Source organism: Leptodactylus fuscus, chromosome 3, assembly GCF_031893055.1.
Source record: "Leptodactylus fuscus isolate aLepFus1 chromosome 3, aLepFus1.hap2, whole genome shotgun sequence".
NCBI lineage: Eukaryota > Metazoa > Chordata > Amphibia > Anura > Leptodactylidae > Leptodactylus > Leptodactylus fuscus.
In genome coordinates, this window is record NC_134267.1 from 212,209,676 (window position 1) to 212,231,052 (window position 21,377).

The following is a 21,377-nucleotide window of genomic DNA, read 5'->3' on the forward strand; positions in this document are numbered from 1 at the left end:
ATGTAGAAGTGCATAAATATTTAAAGGGAATGTCGCCAAAATGGCCTATTTTTTACATGAAAGATATTTTTAGATGCCTTTTATTATTCATTTGCAATGTTATCTATCAATATTGTAAACCTTTTTATAACCTGCAATTTTTACTCAGGCCACTAAGCCTAATGATAGGTTAATGTTTGCCTATTACACATGGATTTTCACTGCAAGTTAACGGACACCTTATTTATATCAACCACAATAGAGAAGATCACAATAGAACACCTGTAAAGCGACTCTGCACAAAACAACACAGAGATAGACTGAGGAAGGTGTAGATGAGTGACAGAAGGGGTCAATGGGTCCCGCATATAAATACACAACCAGGACAGACTGCCATGACTGCTGCAATATGTAGCAGAGATTACATAAAGGAGTTGCCCATAAGCAATAGTCATGTGACCAGGTGGACTTGGAACTCTGTTCTTGTGATCTTATGCAAATTTCCAAGGTACTGTAATAAAAATCATCATAACAGAAGGAGACAGAGGCAGAACCTGAGGAGTTGTATCACGTTGCATTGCTCACATTAGGAATTCCTTCCAGTACTGCAATATTAATCTCAATCTGTTGGCAAAAGACAAGGAACATAATGTATAAATCTGATTTTGATTTTTATTAATTTGTCTTCTGCAAATTATTTGTATGAGCTTCATAGTTATAAGTGTATTATATATTGTGTTCCTAATATATGACACCTTATCATTCCATGGGCAATCCTTTTTGCTAGACAGATAATTCTACTGGGTTGATCATTGTAATTTGTGGGTCCAGCTTGGAAGCAAGTGTTCAATTTCCCTGCAGCACCCCCGCTGGAAAAGTTAGGTATTGCAAGATTTCTATTTAAATCAATGGGGTGTCTATGTGGAGTGTGGGATGCTCTGGGCTCTGTATTTCTTACTCAATAGTATATAAGATTTCCCTTACTTTCCTAGCAAAATTTTAGATGGAAATTAAAAATTGCGAATTACGATTTGCTAGAACATGTTCTTCTCTGAGTTTTGCAGGCCAGAAAAACATATTAAACAGACTGACAGGCCCCATAGATAACCTTTATTTGTTGTCAGGCAACACACTGTGTTAGTAATGGCCCTCATGATATTGCTCGGCTTTGCTGATGTCATACCAGATAACGCTATTGGCAAAGTCCCGGCCATTTATCACTGGTGTTGATTCAGTCCTAAATTTAATAAAATAAAACCTTCAGTTTTAGTAAATGTTAAAGAGAGATTCCAGGAAGCAGATGGTGCAGACACAAACTTATGCAACCCTCCTATTTCACTGAAGTTCTCGAATGTGTATGGGGTTGTCCTGACCCACTGGGCAAGTCTCTAAGAAAGAAGGGACCCCAATGAATGGGACTGAGCTGTAGCATGTTCATGTGACCAACAGACATAATGTTACCGTCTGAGACTAAGAAGCAGCCATGTGTTATAATCCTGGATAACCCCTTTAAAGATTATGATCATTTCTTGTAATTTTAAAGGGGTTTTCCAGGTAAAAAATAATTTTTTAAAAATGTCTGTTAGTGCTATTAACATATCTTCCTACGTTCAAAGAGCAGAAAGAGGGACACATTTAGCTCCACCCACTTCTACATTGACTCCTCCCATTCTCATTTATTTTTCCATGTGCCTCCAACAGTATAATGCTCTTACAGTAACCCTAACATTATATGCCCCACACATTGTAATGTCCCCCTCCAATTGCCCCACAGCATTAAGTCCCTCTCCTTGTGCACCAGTTTACACCGGTGGAAACTAGAGAGGGACATGAAACTGGAGCAGCTGGAGGGGAAAATTAAATTATGGGCCAGCTGGAGGGTGACCTTAAATAGTCGGGGTTGGAGTGGGACATTAAACTATGGGGCAGCTGGAGGGTGACTTTAAACAATGGGGGTAGTTGGAGGGGGACATTAAACTGGGGGCAAGTAGAGGCAGACATGTCCCCCTCCAGCTACCTCCACAGTTTAATGTCCTCCTCCAGTTGCCCTCAGCTTAATGTCACCATTCATCAGATTAATGTCCACTCCTCAATCTGTACCCAGTTTGATTCTCCCCTCCATCTGTTCCCATTTTAATGTCCCCCTCCATCTCTCCCCAGTTTAATGTCCACCTTCATCTGCCTCCAGTTTAATTACCGCCCTCATCTACCACCAGTTTAATGCCTTCCTTTATCTGCCACCAGTTTAATTGCCCTCTTCATCTGCCTTCAGTTTAACTGCTCCCTACATCTTCCCCAGTTCCTTGCTCACAGATACTATCTCTTCTCCTTATCTTCCATCACTCTCCGTTCCCAGCTTCCTCTTTCTGTGTAGCACACTGTCCTGTAATATCCAGAACAACTCTGCCCACACAAGCGGCCGATCACATTTTCTTGGCGTCTTCAAAGGTCCTTTAGCCCACTAGGATTTATCATCTACCTTTACTCTACCATTTAGCCTTTGCCCTACACTAACAAAGTCTGTTAACAACAAAGCACTTCAGGGGCCTAGCGGGACAAACTATAAGCTATCCGGGATGGCCGGACAACCGTGTAAAATGGGGACTGTCCCGGTGGATCCGGGATGGTTGGGAGCTATGCACACTCAAATACCTTTAGCAGTATTTTGAGTGATTTCTGGGTTTCTCTGGGAGCTCATGGTATCTTCTGCATTTGTAGGTAGCTTCCTGTTCTGTTTTCCTACAACTACCATGATACATTGTGCTTCACTCAGAGCTTATTCCATCCCCCTCCCTCACACCCCCTCCCTGTTTCCCTAGCTAGTCCGTCCACTATTAGCCCTTCTTAACTAACTCACCACCCCCTACCCACCCCATCATACTTCCCTGTCTTTCGGACACGGGACTTCCTGGACCTGAGTCTTACTATGATGTTCCCATTTAGTCTTTTTGTATTGTATTATATTATAAGTTTCGGTCACTTTTTGGTGTGTTTACAAGAAGATTTCTAGGCTAGACAAAGCATTGCGCTATGGCAGTATTCCATTAAAAAAATTCCAAAGAAATCCCCACATATTTGGTGATGCAGCGGGCCAATAACATTCAGCAGAAGTTGAGATCCAGACAGACACTTCATGGCGAGCCAGAAAATGTGTGGATACCTAAATATAGACCCAGACATGAATGATGTGTGGTAGGAATGAAGGCCGGATACAGGAGAGATGAGGAGAAATGCTCCTTGCTGGTAATCAATTCACCTCTGAAAAGTGGCTCTACGGGGACCAGAGATCTATACCCTTGTTTTTTCTTAATACAAAGCATACGACGGTCCCAGAGTAATGTAACGCCGCAGCGCTGAGCTCAGTGTCTAGACTTAATGAATTTTCATTGATCACTGACTATATAATATAATACTGCCAGCCACGAAGGAGAACGAAGAGGAGTCTTGGAAGTCCTTAATCCGGGGATTACATTCTGTAGGATTAGGGTGATCCAAGCACTAATGGTACAAGAATGTAATGGGAGATCCTGCAAAAAAATAGTCTGAATCAAATGTGGCCGCTGCACATCAGGACTTGTCAATCTCAGGAGTTGGCACTGGATGGCAACCACAGGCTCTGGCAGACATTGACATGATATGAAAACTATAGGAGTCTGCCATAAAATTTGTGCCAAATTCTGGTGTGTGAACTTGGCCAAAGTGGTTTAGTAGCAGAGGTGGTAGGCTGCCTTCTAAGGTGCCCATGCACATTAGATGCCAAGTGAAAGTCTCCAATCCTTTTGTAAAGGAATGTGTTACCAAAAGAGGAGTATGGCGTCGGCTCATTCCCCTCTCCCCATTCAGAATACATGCCACGTGTAGCATGCATGTGTATGGGGGAGTTGGAGATAATGTCTATATGGCTGACAGCAACTAAAATATATAGTCAAAGAGTTTGTCACTAGAATCCATCATATCAACCCATTTCCGCAGATCGATAGGTTAGGGTCTCTTGTATCAATTGTGTTTTCCCCTTTTGAATCGGCGACTCCGTTGGCAAGTAATCGCCGTTTATTGTACAGTTTATGGCTGTAAATCTTCCATGAAAGCTTGTATAACTAGTGGCTACAGCTCCATTATATCTGCCATGGACAATGACTATGCAACGGATGCGCCTCCTCCTAGGGCCTTCTATGGCGCTCAACCAGGTGTAGGAGTGGCGAGTGGTATATGGCGGTCGTATATGAGTCTTATAATGTGTCACGGTGCTTCTACCTGGATACGGCTGCAGGTGAACCAGGCACACTACATGGAATACATAACATTACAGTGAACACTCATTGATGGAGGACCTGGGGAAAAATAAATGAGATGACAATGGGTTAACGGATACAGATAGCAACAGGGCATAGGAGTGGTAACACCAATCTGGGGTGTTACAGGTACAGCTTAGAGATCTTTTTACAACACATATATTCTAGGGCAATGTGATGCTGAATTGTTACCATAACTTATTCTTGTGAAATCTGGATATAAAGTATCTGCTAGAAACAAGAGCAGCAATGCATGGTGTGGTGGCTGCTATGGCGTCCTTGGCAGTGGCGTAACTAGGAATGATGAACATTTGACATGGGGGACCCCCAACTGACCCTAGAGTATAATGATAGTGGTGTTTGTGGGGTTCGCGGGCCTGTGGTCTTACTTACCGATCCCCTCACAGCCTCCGCAGAAGGGGAAGCACCGGCGGCCATGAACAGGAGCCAGGATCGGTAAGTAAATAGGGCCGTTACCTGCTGGAGTTACTCTAGCAGGTAACAGCCTATTTAAAAAAAAAAAAAAAAAAATCTGCGCCAATAGCGGCTGCCATCGGGCCCCCTAATATCTCGGGCCTGGTATTTACGCCCCTGGTCCTTGGTGAGAGGGGCCCTAACACTGGTCCATCCCATCCCTTTCATAGTAACGTTGGCCAGGTTCTTGAAGGCCACTGAGTCTCCTTATGGAGACCACCATGTAGGCGTACGGAGAATTTCAAGCCATGGATGGTTCGCTGTCAATTTTGGGAAAAGCTATACTGTGCCTATAGTAGCAGCACTATACGTCAATGTCTTTTTGCCTATAAAGATGGCTATAAATAAAAGTTAATGTTGATTGAACCCTCCGAGTAGGAAGATGGGTCATAGGTCATGGAAAGGGTACAGAATAGGAAACGAATAGCAGGAGGAAGCTCTGTCAAATCCAGGTCAGAGCCCTGCAACTTATCAGAGCGCCATGTATGCCCCTTGTATTAGGAAACCTGCTCATATACGACGGTCGCCTTGATCGGACTCTGACAGTATTAACCATTGCAAGTCGGTGACAAAGTGGTTTTTACTCTGCTCTAGATCCAATCCTTTTCGGAAAACGAGTCCTGATAAATATTTTAGCTTTATGCAGCCAGTACTTCATCTTTTACTTTCCAGTCCTTCCGAGCGCAGTAACAGTTAATCTACTTGTCTTCCTTCTCTGCAGCATGCAAGTGGCGTTTTCTTGGAGGACATCCGTATAAACTTCCTGCAGTCGCTTCTACACCCTTTAAGGTAATTGGACATTTTCTTCTAACTTGCTTTGGGGTTCACATTCTTTGGTTTTCTTTAGACACGAAGTCCTTTGAGATGTCCGGTGGCTTTATTAAAGGGGTCAAAGTTCTAAAGACACAGGGCGGCAGCAGACCTGGCCAACAACAGTGCCCCATTGTAATCCAGTGATGTAAATACAAATCATATGACCCCTGACTGCTGACCCTCTGCCAACTGTAAGCACTTCAGTTATGTGAATCTGCACATTTTAAGGGGTCATCTCATGCAGATAATCACATATAAGCAGACATCAGGAGAGTGATCAGCTGATCGGCACGGTCCTACTATTCGAAACCTCCTTGATCATCGGATCACTTGAGCATGTCAGTAATGCTTATCATTGTAATGAATGCTTGTCCTTGTGGACATGTCAGATCCATCGGAGCCGGAACTCCCCCTTACACATTATTTCAGTAGGACTAGCCCACTATCTAATGTGCATTGGGGTCTTTGGACCTGAGCGTACACATGTAATTGGGGTAAATTGGGGTAAAGACATGGTTGCTTCTTCAGTCTCGTACCTTGGAGTACTGCCTTCTTCTGATTCTTGCAAATATTAAGTGAAAGAGAGAACATGTTTTCTTGTTCACATACCAAAGCCGCTGGCTTTCGGGAGAGATTCTGTCAAAAAGCAAGAAAAAAACAAATGTACAATTAAAATGGCCACAGTACGAAGCACACTAAACTCAGGGGCTCAATAGGCGAGGCTGTAACCCCCCTATACTCTATGCTGGATATATCTGCTCCACTCTTAGCGCATTTAGAAGTCCAAACACCATGTGACGGTTTTACGAATTTACCTAAATCAGGTATCGTGTATAATACAGGAATGGAGCTTAAGGAGAAAAATGTGGAGACCAGTGTAATGCTAAGAGGATCTATCTATGAAACCTCAAAGGACAGCGGCACAAGCTATACACTATATTACAGAGTCTCCATTATTTGGGTCCGCTGGGAGAACCTGAAAAAACAGAGACGGACCACTAAAATAGCTATTTCACAATGGACACCATTTACCCTTGGTTCACATCTGCGTTCGGTAATCCATTCGAGGAGTCCGCTTGGGGACCCCCCGAGCAGACTACCGAACGCACTGGCAAGCGGTGTGCAGTGAAAGCACACGGACCCCATAGACTATAATGGGGTCGGTATGCTTTCCGCACGAGTGAAAGTAGATTGTGAACTACTTTTCTGTCTGCATGTTCCGTGCGGAGACTGTGCGGAAAGCACACGGACCCCATTATAGTCTATGGGGTCCGTGTGCTTTCACTGCACACCGCTTGCCAATGTACTTGATAGTCCATTCGGGGGGGTCCCCATGCGGACTCTCCCGAACGGATTACCAACACAGATGTGTACGAGGCTTGACTATAATGGGGTCCGCAGGGTGTCCTCTATTTCCAAACTTAAGGTTTGCAAGACTCTTCTCTCCGCTGGCGGTTTCTGCAACAGAGTCTCGATCAGAGAACCCCGCTTGAGTTCTAGATAGTCTACCTTTTCTAGCCATATATTTTCATTATATTATCCGTTTTTCCCACAATGCAGCTTCTATACCTACTTGCGGTATTGTTACTGACACTTTGCTTGGACACTTGGATAATACTCGAGCAGAGGGTGAGAGCAGTGTGTTTATCTTACAGAGACATGGCAGGAAGTGTATTTTCAGCCTTGCCTTGCGTCCGTTTCATCCTCCTTCCTGTATGCAGGCACTTGGCATGTGTATCGGACTATGTAATAGGGTGAGCACTTCTTGGCAGACATCCTCGCAAAGCTTTGAACAATAAAAAAAAAATAAATTCAAAAATCCAAAATTGCTAGATTTTATAGTTTTATGGACATTTTCATTACCACTATAGCATCGCTCATTTTTTTCCTAACTAATTTTTTTTTTTTTTTTTTTACAAATCCTCTTCACCCTGTGCTTTCCCTATTAACAAGGGGAAGTTATTGCATCCTGGTTATTTGGCATGTTGTAGTGTTACATAAGTCGCATGATTATTTGTAACCAAGGCTTTACAGATAGTATTTCTGCCATATGCTCAGGATAGTCCATGAATTTCCGAAAACTGGAGGCTTCTCATTATTTTACTGTCCATAGGGGGACATGCACACGACTGTGTGAATAAACAGTATGGATGGCACAAGGATGACCTCCTAGTGATGCCCGTGCTGCCATAACCCCATTCATAGAGGTCAAAGGGCCACAAAATGAATGGGGTTGCCTATCAGCTGTCCCATTATGTGCCCCCCCCTGACTGTACTCGTCCAAAGATTAGTACTGGGGGGCGTTTCTCACAGCTTAGCGTCATCACTGGGTGCTAAGGAACGCCCCTTCCGACAGTACAAGGCTATGGACAAGTACTATTGGGGGGGTGTTCCTCACAGCCCAGCTAGACTGTCAGGAACGCCCTCCTGACAGTGGGCAGACATTGTTAAAATACTGCAACGAGTTTCTGCCGCAGCCCTTTCTGCAGCGTTTTTTGTCTGCAGCTCACTACGTGGGGCCTTAGCCTAAAACTCTAAGTGCATAGGTCCAACTTCTGAATGACGGTGCTCTGGTGTGTGCTCATACATCACTTCTCTATTCAAGTCAGTAGGTGATACGGAAACTGTCAGGCCTTACGCACACGACGGCGATGTTTTTGACGGCCGTTTTGCTTCCGATCCGTTCTTCTGTTTTTGGTAGCCAAGTGTTTTGCATCCATTTTTAATGGTCCGTGAATAACCTCTTAGGCTAGATTAACACGACCGAGATTCACCTATGAAACTTGGTCCGGGTGTTTGCCGGATTTACCGGCCTGACCATCATGCCAGGACTGGTACTCTGAGCAGGGGTGAACCTTCCCTTTCGCCGCCCGAGGCGAACAACAGAAAGCCGCCCCCCGGGAGGAGGGGGCGGAGCGGAGGGGTGGGGCTGAGCGGAGGGGCGGGGCTAAGTGAAGGGGTGGGGCTTAGCGGCATTCGCAGGCAGAGAGCAGGCACGGAGATAACCTGCTCTCTGCCTGAGCGTGAGGGGAGGCTGCTGGGGCAGCGCCGCTTCAGTGGCCTCCCCAATCCACTAAATCCACTGGCCTCTAAAGTCCAGCTTGTCCTGGACTGGGTTAGGTAATCAAAAATGCCGCCCTCCCTGGGGCCCTGACATAGCGCCGCCTGAAGCGCTCGCTTCAGGTCGCCTCATGGGAGGTGCGGCGCTGACTCTGAGCATAAGAGTTATCTATACTACTAAGAGTCCCAGCTTCTCAGTGAAATATTCTCCCATACTGTCATTGGTACAGCCAGTTGTTACGTTATTAATTTCCAGGAGGAGTAACAGAGGAACAGCACAATGAGGAATTCTAAGAAGAGAGACTTTAGAATTATTTTGAGTATTGGATAGATCCATAGAGGCGATAGATCCTCTTTAATGGATTGAGCTGTTATATTAATGGATTATTGTAGTGTTTTTACATCCACTCTCTGTACGGACATGTCTTGTAGCGCTGGGTACAATATCAGCTTGAGGAGACGTGCAGGCATTCCTTTGAAGCCTATTGTTGAAAGGAAATGTATTTCTTAAAATACATGTTTGGCTTGTCCCAGCGGACGTGTCCCTTGTATCTCACTTCCTCTGAGTTATTTTCTGTGCGGTATGTAGATCCTAGTGTAATCCACTTTATTACACGGTAACCTACAACTACATGTAAACTTATACGGGGTCATCTCATATGATGTATTTTATTGCGAATCCTCCAATGTCTGCCCAAGGGAGTAATTTGATGGGCAAATCTAGTCGAAATAATTCTCAAATTTATCATAGATACATGCTAAAAGGACACATGGTGAAGACTGTGATTTTGGACCATCACTGACATTTCAATGAACTCCTTAAAGGGGTTGTCCTTGTATTTCGGACACCCTGGAGGAGGCCTGGGAAGAGGAAACTTAAAAAAATAAAATGATACTCACCCATTCCTGGTGCTCGGCTGTTCACATCTGCATTTGGGCTATTCCGTTCCACTCTCCGCAAGCAGCGCTTTTCTCTCCGTATTTTTCGTGCAGAAACCACATGGACCCCGTTATAGTCTAAAGGTAACCGCTTTTTTTTATCTGGATTAGATTTCCGTTCAAGGGGTCCCCAAGTGGACTCCCCAAACAGAAATCCATGCGCAGATGTGAACCGGAATTCAGTAACTAGTTTTTTCATGAATTAGAGGAGCTTTAAGCCAGGTTCATACGTGGGGGGTTTTTTGGACCGGATTTTGATGTGGAGGCCGCTTCACAATCCGGTCCAAAAAATGGCTAGCCGCGACTGGATGCCAGTGCAGTGCATACAGCATCCAGTCGCGACATTCCACCCCAGATTAGACCCAAATGAATGGGCCTAGTCGGGAGGGAGGTGTCGCGCCGCGGACTCTGCTTTGGGCATGTCGCTTCCTTTTTGCGTGAGCAGGAACAAACCACTCGTGGAAAAAAAGAACCCTTTGAATTCAATGGTAGGCGTTTTTTTGAGCCGGATTTTGATGTAGCTTTACTGTTTCTGTCTGACCCTGACTGTCAGAGTTGGGGTTTTGCTGTAGAACTATAGAGGCAGAGTTGGTAATCTGGCATACCGACTCCACAGCTTTGCGGCTACACCGGAAAATTGCTGTTCATGGGTTGATAAATTCCCACAATGGTGTTTATTTTTTTTTTATGATTTTATGCTATCCTTTACCTTTGATTCTCGAAAAAATCCTTCAACTTGTGTTCAATGAGCGAGCAAAAATTTGTCTCCAAAGATTTTACAATGGAAGTCATCCGAAATTCACTTTGCAGAGGGCAACACGAACGTAACATCTCGTGCAGACCCAAATGATCTAGAAACCTCTTCCTCCTTATTATACAAAGGTAAAGACACTGAAAATAATCTTAAACAACCAAACATACGCCAAACTCTTCACGCCCAACTGGAGCTTCTCTGGTTTCAGCGGCGACGTCACTGACTCCTGAAAAGATGAGGCATTTCCAAACAGCTCAAATTTGTGACATTTTTTCTTTCTGTTAATGTAGATTATGAGCCCCATATAGGGATCACAATGTACTTGTTTTTTTCCGCCTATCAGTATGTCTTTGTAGAATGGGAGGAAATCCACACAAACACGGGGAGAACATACAAACTCCTTGCAGATGTTGTTCCTGGCGGGATTCGAACCCAGGACTCCAGTGCTGCAAGGCTGCAGTGCTAACCACTGAGCCACCGTGTTGCCCCAAAATTTGTGACATTTGAGACTTGGTTCCCCCAGTGAATGGAGTGAGCTCAGTTTTACTTTCCTTCATATTATCCCCCCACCTGCCCATAAAGACCTAGGCCTATGATTCAGCTCCATGCATCTATAAACTACAGGGCACTGACCTCATCTTCTCACTTGTGCTGCAACTTGAAGAATATCTTGAGACCTTAAACTCCTTTTTCCGATGTCACCTAGAATTACTTGGTTACTGTGACATCTAGAGCATTACTGTGAACCAATAAGACTGTAGATGAATATTCTGTCATGGTCCAGTCATGTATCACTTTTGTAGTACGGTACAAATGTAGTTCAGATTTTATGAAGTGCAAGGGAGAAGCAGATGATGTCAAGACGTTCTCCAAAGAAAACTCAGTACATGGGACATACGTCACTAAATAGTAATCCTATGTTCACTACTATGTTCCTATGTGCACTACTCGGACCAGAAGAAAGGACCCCCAACCACTTAAATAGTGGATACCGATGGTGACCGACGGACTCCATTGACTATAATGGTATCCGTCAGTCGTCCCTTCTTTTAAACTGAAACCACCGGATGAAAAAGTGCCGCAAGACCCCATGGAGACTCCAGCACAGATGTGACGTATCTTAAATTGTCAAGGTTTGGAGTTTCACATTTATTCCATGTCCTTTGGAAGACCTAAAAAATTCCTCTGTTGTTCTGCAAAAATATGGCTGTGCAAAATCTTCCATCTCTTCAATGAACCTTGAGAATCTTAAGAACCAAAGGGTTTTACGTAGACAGATCTGAGTTTTCTTACCAAGGAACCTTTAATGAGTATGCTGACTGCGTAGGAAGTGATGACTTAGTATCATAGTATCATGTGAGGACAGGTAGGCGTAAGACTACGGTGCCGTCATAAAGTAGTCAGGGTCAGCACATCCTAAATCGAGATGCAGGACTCATAAATAATATGGGAGCTATGACTGTAGTATGAGATGAGTGTGATTACTTTGTGGGTGGCAGTGACTTCATGTCATCAGATTATAGACTGGAGATAGAGTTCAGGCTGATTTTTGAGATGGAAAGTCTCAATATCAGAACCAAAGTAGATACTCTTGCCGTAGGTTTTGGAATGTTCCTTGACAAAATCCACATCAAACACCTCCCACACTTAAGTCGCGTTGTCTGCAATGGAAGACAATCAAAGGAGCTTCTCTGGTAAAAAAAAAATAAGAAGCCACCTGCTCCATCTTGACAAGTTTCCTTGCCAAAAGCAACGCTTAAACCTTTGCTGCATGGCCACTTGCTGCTTAGCCTGATATGGCTTAGACTAGGTTGAAAAAACACAGCAAATGTTTGTATATCAGTTTAAAAGATTGGTTTTTGGCGTGTTTTCTCATCGTTTTTTTAATGCGAATAAATGAGGGACATCCTTCGATCTATATAGCAGAAAGTGATAAGCTGGTTTTGGAAATGGGTATAGGCAAATATCATTTAGATAGTCTATAGGACTGTGAATTCCAGGTTGTTCAGTAAACAGATGTGGCATTTTTAAGGAATTATCCAAAAGGTCAGTATGTTGGCTTGTGCTACTCTGGAAATGGTCTCCTCCCTCCTCGTCTTCTCTGTCCAGGAGTCTTAAGAAGTTCCAGTGTCTGAGCCTTGAGCCAGAATATCTTCTGTACACATCCGTACTCCAAGGCCTGAGGAATCTCCTGATCCTATTAGGATAGACACAGCAGATAGGCAAAAGTTTTAGGCAAGAAAAAATTGCAGCAAAGAATGCTCTCAAAAATAGAAGCGTTATTAGTAGAGATGAGCGAACAGTAAAATGTCCGAGGTTCGATATTCGTTTCAAGTAGCCCTCAATATTCGACTACTCGAATCGAATATCGAACCATATTATAGTCTATGGGGGGGAAATACTCATTTCAGGGGTAGGCAACATTCGATCAAATTACACTTACCAAGTCCATGAGTGAGGGTCTGGCTGGATCCTCCGTGCAGTCTTCTCCTTACAGTGTCCCCGCGGCATCTTCCGGCTCTTCATTCACTCTGCCAGGCATCGGGTCTGGGCAGAGCCGACTGCGCATGCCCTCACTACAAGCAGACGTGCGCAGTCGGCTCTGCCCAGGCCCGATGCCTGGCAGAGTGAATTCAGAGCCGCAAGACGCCGCGGGAAAGCTGCACAGAGAAGACTTCTAAAGGTAGGAGAAGAACCAGCGTTGATTGGACGACTGTATAGTATTCGGCCAATCAATGCTGGTTCTGCATCGAACTTATACATTCGAACAGAGAGTGGTACTCGATCGAGTACAAGTATTTTGAATACCATAGTATTCGATCTAATACCTACTCGATCGAGTACTATTCGCTCATCTCTAGTTATTAGTTTATTTGTCCTAAAAAGTGATGAGATGGTCCCCACCGCTGTACATGACAACCTTATGGCACCATATTAGGGCAGATTTTGTGTTCCTATACAGTCCTATGAAAAAGTTTGGGCACCCCTATTAATCTTAATCATTTTTAGTTCTAAATATTTTGGTGTTTGCAGCAGTCATTTCAGTTTGATATATCTAATAACTGATGGACACAGTAATATTTCAGGATTGAAATGAGGTTTATTGTACTAACAGAAAATGTGCAATATGCATTAAACCAAAATTTGACCGGTGCAAAAGTATGGGCACCTCAACAGAAAAGTGACATTAATATTTAGTAGATCCTGCTTTTGCAAAGATAACAGCCTCTAGTCGCTTCCTGTAGCTTTTAATCAGATCCTGGATCCTGGATGAAGGTATTTTGGACCATTCCTCTTTACAAAACAATTCAAGTTCAGGTAAGATTGATGGTCACCGAGCATGGACAACCTGCTCTCAAATGATCTGAAAACAAAGATTGTTCAACATAGTTGTTCAGGGGAAGGATACAAAAAGTTGTCTCAGAGATTTAACCTGTCAGTTTCCACTGTGAGGAACATAGTAAGGAAATGGAAGACCACAGGGACAGTTCTTGTTAAGCCCAGAAGTGGCAGGCCAAGAAAAATATCAGAAAGGCAGAGAAGAAGAATGGTGAGAACAGTCAAGGACAATCCACAGACCACCTCCAAAGAGCTGCAGCATCATCTTGCTGCAGATGGTGTCACTGTGCATCGGTCAACAATACAGCGCACTTTGCACAAGGAGAAGCTGTATGGGAGAGTGATGAGAAAGAAGCCGTTTCTGCAAGCACACTACAAACACAGTCACCTGAGGTATGCAAAAGCACATATGGACAAGCCAGCTTCATTTTGGAAGAAGGTCCTGTGGACTGATGAAACAAAGATTGAGTTGTTTGGTCATACAAAAAGGCGTTATGCATGGCGTCCAAAAAAAACAGCATTCCAAGAAAAACACATGCTACCCACTGTAAAATTTGGTGGAGGTTCCATCATGTTTTGGGGCTGTGTAGCCAATGTCGGCACTGGGAATCTTGTTAAAGTTGAGGGTCGCATGGATTCCACTCAGTATCAGCAGATTCTTGAGAATAATGTTCAAGAATCAGTGACGAAGTTGAAGTTACGCTGGGGATGGATATTTCAGCAATACAATGTCCAAACACTGCTCCAAATCGACTCAGGCATTCATGCAGAGGAACAATTACAATGTTCTGGAATGGCCATCCCAGTCCCCAGACCTGAATATCATTGAACATCTGTGGGATGATTGGAAGCGGGCTGTCCATGCTCGGCGACCATCAAACTTAACTGAACTTGAATTGTTTTGCAAAGAGCAATGGTCCAAAATACCTTCATCCAGGATCCAGGAACTGATTAAAAGCTACAGGAAGTGACTAGAGGCTGTTATCTTTGCAAAAGGAGGATCTACTAAATATTAATGTCACTTTTCTGTTGAGGTGCCCATACTTTTGCACCAGACAAATTTTGGTTTAATGCATATTGCACATTTTCTGTTAGTACAATAAACCTCATTTCAATCCAGAATATTACTGTGTCCATCAGTTATTAGATATATCAAACTGAAATGGCTGCTGCAAACACCAAAATATTTAGAACTAAAAATGATTAAGATTAATAGGGGTGCCCAAACTTTTTCATAGGACTGTATGTTGTGGGACTATACTATGTGATTATTCCTTCCTAAATACATTGTTTTAGGGGAAGTCAACCCTAATATAGCATCTAATGGAGTATGGAGGTGGGACAAACCCACTTGATGGCCAATTGAATGTGCCCTCCTTCCTTGCAGCTTGGTCACAGTGTCCATTTGAATTCATATATTGTGGCCCCTTAGTTCATGTTGGCCTAGGCACCCACCAACTCTGCTTACCCCCCTCCCAGCCACTTTTTTTCATCATTAGGTTTACATATAAATTGGAAACAAAAAGCCTACGAATGAAACTGGAGCCATACGACATTACAATATGGCCCCAAGGGTTCTTCCATATTCCGATTCTGTACAAGTCAGAGCTTATAGAGAAGGCATTGTCCATGACCTCTTAGACTCTCTTAGGCACTTTCTTTATTCTTCTCAGATTTACAAGCACAGAAAATGTATAAAGGCGAGAGGATTATCTCCGAAAGTATGTTTCTATTAAACCAAATTGTCTTTTCCAGGATAACTGCTATGGAAATAACATTCAGAATACAAAAGAAGCTTTATAAACATGAAGTTCTAGATTGTTGAACATTCCCAGTGTTTGCCTCTTTTTTTAGTCCGCGGTTTACATTCCATGTGTAAGGTAGGCAAGTTGGTTTGACAACTCCAGTCTGCAAGTCACATCTAAACCTCTAAACAACCTGCCCGTCCGCCCCACATTGGGTCTTGTATCAACACTTGTCTGTTGAAGGTTTAGTCAGACGCCATTGGGCTGCAGGACAGATACGGTAGACAAATTTGGGATGTCTTTTTGGTAAAATACAAATACTTGTCCATTATTGTGTTAAAGCCTGGACCTACTGGAGTATTCTCTGGGGCACCAATCCATTGGAGAGAGGACTAAGCCGCTGAAGGTTTCTCTCCATTTGATTTGCTTTTGCATGCAGTCCTGCTAACTTGTTGAGTGTAGGGTCAGGGGATTCCCATATATCAGGCAACTATGGTATATCATGGGTATGTTTGAAAATTCCTTTCAATATAGTTGGCCTTAAAGGGAGCCCATAACCATGTAAAGCGGTAACCAATCTGGAGGTAGAATGTAACCGAGCAAGAGGAGCTGCGGATATTAATATATTGCCTTGTCTGAATAGATTGGGTGCACATAGGTTACATTCTAATGGCCCCATACACTTGCCATCTCACTGGTCTGTGTATGAGGTCGTGAGCCTGGGGAAAACGGAAGACAAGTCCTATATCTGTCCATTCCCAGACTTACAGAAGAAAATTCAGGGGTTGGTGGGTCTGCTCTAGGTATATGTAGGAGTCCAGTGGGAGATCTCACTGTATACACTGATTAGGACCGCCCACAGGACTTTTAAGCCTTCCATAATGTAGCTATTTTTTTTTCCTATAAACACACATATCAATCTGCTCAGGTTCTCCTTCTCTTTATCATGCCAGCTACAGATCAGACACCATGTCCAATATCACAGGTTCTCTTTTAAAGGCACATGCGGTTCTCCCATAAGACCTCCTGCTCCTGCCATAGTGCATTACCATTTAGATCAGAGGTTCTCAAACTTATTTTGTCTACCGCCCACTTCGAGAATTAATTATTTTCTAGCGCCCCCCCAGTGATCCTATGGGATGACTGAAGGTCCTGTGATGTCATCAAAAGGTCCTGTAGACTTGGATTTACCTTGTACGGAGTTTCCTAAAGGACCTGGCTCCTCTGCCCACTAGCAGCCTGCTCTATATAATAAAGCTTTATCCTAGTGAACAGAGAGACCAGGTCCTTTAGCCCAGTAGGATTTAGACTGCTTTATATAGGAAAGCAGCACTTATTCCACACACCCCCCTCTATCTCACAGCAGGGAGCTAGGTGATGTGTATGTGTGGTGCAGACACAGGCTGGCTCCGTACAGTCACATACCTCCCAACTTTTGAAGAACTGAAAGAAGGACAAAATGTGCGGCGTGCGTAGCGCGTCGCGGAAAATTTAGCCCCGTCCACTTTTGTGTTGACTCCGCCCACTCGTTAATTTATCATGTGCCCGCACACAGTATAATCCTACAGTCACCCGTAAATTATATGTCCCCCCTCTATCTCTCCCCCAGTTTCATATACACCCTTCATCTGCCCCAGTTTTATGTCCCCCTTCCATCTTTGCCCCCAGATTCATGTCCCCACATCTCTGCCCCCAGTGTCATGCCATCCTCTCCTTCATCTGCCCCCAGTGTCATGCCATCCTCTCCATCTCTGCTCCCAGTGTCATGCCATCCTCTCCATCTCTGCCCCCAGTGTCATGCCGTCCTCTCCTTCATCTGCCCCCAGTTTCACGTTCCACCTCCACATTAAACTTACCTTCTCCTCCGCTCCCTTGCCGCTCTCTGCGCGCCTCTCTCGCTAACACATATGCGGCTGAAGCGAGGAGCTGACCTGTGTCAGCTCCTTGCTTCAGCCGCAAATGTGTTCAACTCAGATCTGCGTCCTCTGGACGCAGATCTGAGTTGAAATCGGGACATACCTCCCTCCAACCAGGACTGTGGGACATGTCACCCAAATCGTGACTGTCCCGTGGAAATCGGGACGGTTGGGAGGTATGCACTCAGCCCCCCCCCTCTCCCCCCACATAGCAGGGAGCTACGTCATGTGGCTCCCTCAGCAATGAGCAGGGGGCCAGGTGCTAGTGTCCATAATGAAGTGAATAAAGTAAGATAGTGGACAAACAAAGCAGTTTTGCTGAAGCAGTGTATTTAGGAAAAGTCTTAAATCCACATTAACAAGCAGTATAGATAGAATCATTGTTATGATACCACCCCTTTAAATTAGCCATCGCCCCCCTAAACCGCTTCAACGCCCCCCAATCTTCTCTGTGCCCTTTACTGCCCCCCTATAGGCCTCCAGCGCCCACAAGGGGGCGTTATCGCCCACTTTGAGAAAGACTGATTTAGATGCATTATGGATGTAATTGTGTGAATCACATTTGTGTCACCCTCGATTCGTGCCAGCTGTCTGATAGGTGTAGGAATTCCCATACATTTCTTTATACTCTACCAAATGTCAGCTGTAATTGAATGAATGAAGCCATTGTACTATACCGTCCTCCGGGATCTATCAATTCACATCAATTGTGAGTAGGATGTGGGGAGAGTGTAGGATATAAGCCGTGTAACACGGGGACAGCACTTTGGGAAATGATTCCTTTGTGAGTCAAAGAACTTGTCACTTATTTAGATGGTTATTTCACAGATCCTGTAAAAGTGAGAGCTCTCTAGATCTCCTGATGCATGAGAAGAGATGAACAGAGCCCTGATTGTGGTTTGTGTTGTGGTCAGAGCTGGGCCCACCGTGGTTAGAGGGCCCATAACGGAATAGGTAAATATAGTCTATATATGTGTAAACAAGGGCAGGTTGGAAAACTAGGCTGTGCAACTCTCCACTGGTTCCACTGCAGTTGGAATTTTGTCTCTAGTCTCCACCATTCCTGAGCAACAAGTGCAGGTAGTTTTGCTATCTGATGTGCTAGTTAAGCTCTGTAATGTCAGATGGGCGGAGTCAGGCAGGGGGTGTGATTCAGACCAACAATCGGAGGCAGCCAGTGTCAGAGCTTAGAATCACACCCCTTGTCTGCTCCTACCTGACAGTACAGAGCCTAAATAGTATATCGGGCAGCAAAGATAACAGCATTGATTGCTCAGGAATGGTGGGGGCTAGAGAAAAAATTGCAACTTACATTAATTTATAGGTTCTGCTCCACTGATTCTGGCAAAGACCTGGACTTATTGAAGGTGTTGAAATGTCTTTTTTTTTTTTTTTTTTTTTTTTTTTAACATGCACCCTAATAACAATAAGAATAGCAGTGAATACACTAGGTCTAATAATAAAAAGATATAAGCAACAACATGGGCCTATGTAGAGCCCAGTAATCCTCTACCCTTGAAATTCCAGTGTTGTAAATCCTCAGAGACGTTGAATGTAAATGTTTGTTAGCGCTCAACCATTACCGTCAAAGTAGGAATTAATTCCATCATTAATGTGACTTCCTGGATAGCGTCTCCCTTCTCTCGCAGTAAAATGAACAGGTTTTGATCCTGAAGGATTAATATCTGCTATATAATGACCTGTGAGAGTGTCAAGTCCTCGGCCAGTGCTGACACTATGTAGACGCCATGCTATTGGCACCTCCTATGACTTTTTGGGGAAGCGTCATATTTACCCCAGGGTCACTTTATCACCAAGTGCAGAGAAGTATGGGATTAATAAAGAGTCTTCGCCCACAAATATCCATGTAGTGACTTCACCACCTCCTTACAGAAGCTTTTCTATTTATTCCTTGGTTTTATGTTTTTTAATGGAAAAAAGAACAAAACGTTTCCATGAATTCCCCCAGTGTGACCCAGTGATTTATGGTCCGCCAGTATGTGCTGGAAAAGAATAGTATATTTAGTTCTAAACCATAAAAACAGAATCCTGTTTCTAGAGCAATTTAACACAAAAGAAAGAAATTCACGCAGTAAGTGATCGCCAGCAAGGGGTATGGCATGTCTTAAAGGGACACTTCTAAATAAACAGTAGGTGTTTGTATATAACTAATATATATATATATATATATATATATATATATATATATATATATATTGGCACCAGGTGTGTCTTATACTTCTGGAAAATAAAGTGTACATAAACTATGCATGGTAAAATCCACTTTGTAAAGTAATCCTTCAATTTCCAAATCTTCTCTATCATGAAGTTCCTGCTGTTCTCATTGAGTGTTGTGTGAATGAGTTAGAAAGTGTACAGCATGCCTAGTCACACATAGAAAGACAGTGAGACAGTACTACCTGTGCCTGATTCATTTAGGAGGAGGCAGTGCTATCTGTGCCTACATAATTTATGGAGAAGTGAGGGACTACTTCTGCCTATATCCTTTACAAAGAGGCAGTAGTACCTGTATCATTTACGAGGAAGCAGTACTACCTGTGCCTATGTCATTTAAAGGAAGGCAGTACTATCTGTGCCTACAGCATTTACAGCGAAGCAATACTATTTGTGCCTACAACATTCACAATGAGGCAGTACTACCTGTGCCTACAACATTCACAATGAGGCAGTACTACCTGTGCCTACAACATTCACAATGAGGCAGTACTACCTGTGCCTACAACATTCACAATGAGGCAGTACTACCTGTGCCTACATCATTATATATGAGGAGGCAGTGCTATCTGTGCCTACATCATTTAAAGGGAAGCAGTACTAGTTGTGCCTACATCACTTACAGGAAGGCAATACTACCTGTGCCTACAACATTACAACATTCACAATGAGGCAGTACTACCTGTGCCTACAACATTCACAATGAGGCAGTACTACCTGTGCCTACATCATTATTTATGAGGAGGCAGTGCTATCTGTGCCTACATCATTTAAAGGGAAGCAGTACTAGTTGTGCCTACATCACTTACAGGAAGGCAATACTACCTGTGCCTACAACATTCACAATGAGGCAGTACTACCTGTGCCTACATCATTATTTATGAGGAGGCAGTACTATCTGTGCCTACATCATTTAAAAGGAAGCAGTACTAGTTGTGCCTACATCACTTGCAGGAAAGCAGTACTACCTGTGCCTATGTCACATACAGGAAGGCAGTACTACCTGTACTCTCATAATTTACAGAGAAGTGGTACTAACTGGAGACGTCTGGAGACTCCTATGCACTTTAGATATTAATCTGATGACTTTTTTTGTGTATGGCCAGTTTAAGTCCAGTAAAGCTGTGTAGTCCGAAACAGTTTTTCACATAATCCTATACATAAATTCTCTGCAGCTCAATCCCCTATTTGCTTGTATTAAATAACAGTCTCCATTTCACACCATCGTTCCCTGGCTTTAATATACAAAGTCTGCGAGAAAATAATTTGTGTAATTTTCCTGGTTCCCGGCTCTGGGATAATGCTGAGCCGAGTCTATCGGCAGTAATTACTTCATGGCGTGCACAATAAGCAGTAGACCTGCCCTCGGTGAATGGCTCATTGTACCTTGGCCGTCTCTTACAAGTTTTCTTTCTAATCTCCTGGCTTTCTCCGTTTCTCCGCGCTCTCATTGTGTAATGTAGTCCTTGTTGTATTATCTGCGTTGGATGTAAATAGACGCCTTCCATTGGTTCGGGCATGAGAACGCTAAGCCTAAAAGAAGCTTTGTGTCGACAGTTAAAGGACATCTGGCATGAAAGGGATACGGAGATAACCATGACCTACTGAACAGATTATATTTGCATAAAAACATTCATTGTACATGTAACTCTGTTATTTTGGCTTCTTTGCTTCCGTTAAAGAACTGTTACATAAACATGGCATTTCCGTAATCCAACTTTTTGCCCATCTGTTTTTTTCTGCACAATTATTTTATGTGACTGATGTAAGTTTCATTATATTAAAACTCTATTAATCCGAAACCCGATGTCCTGGAATTCCTGCTAATTCA

At 43.6% G+C, this 21,377-nt stretch overlaps 1 protein-coding gene across 1 annotated transcript in view; it reads left to right on the plus strand.

Annotated features, from left to right (window-relative positions):
- The window catches only part of HPCAL1 (hippocalcin like 1), a 118,772-nt gene that overhangs the window by 75,226 nt on the left and 22,169 nt on the right, over window positions 1-21,377 (plus strand). The window contains exon 3 of the mRNA XM_075269157.1: window positions 5,467-5,534. The gene's annotated coding sequence lies outside the window, so the exon portion shown is untranslated. The remainder of the gene's footprint in view (window positions 1-5,466; window positions 5,535-21,377) is intronic.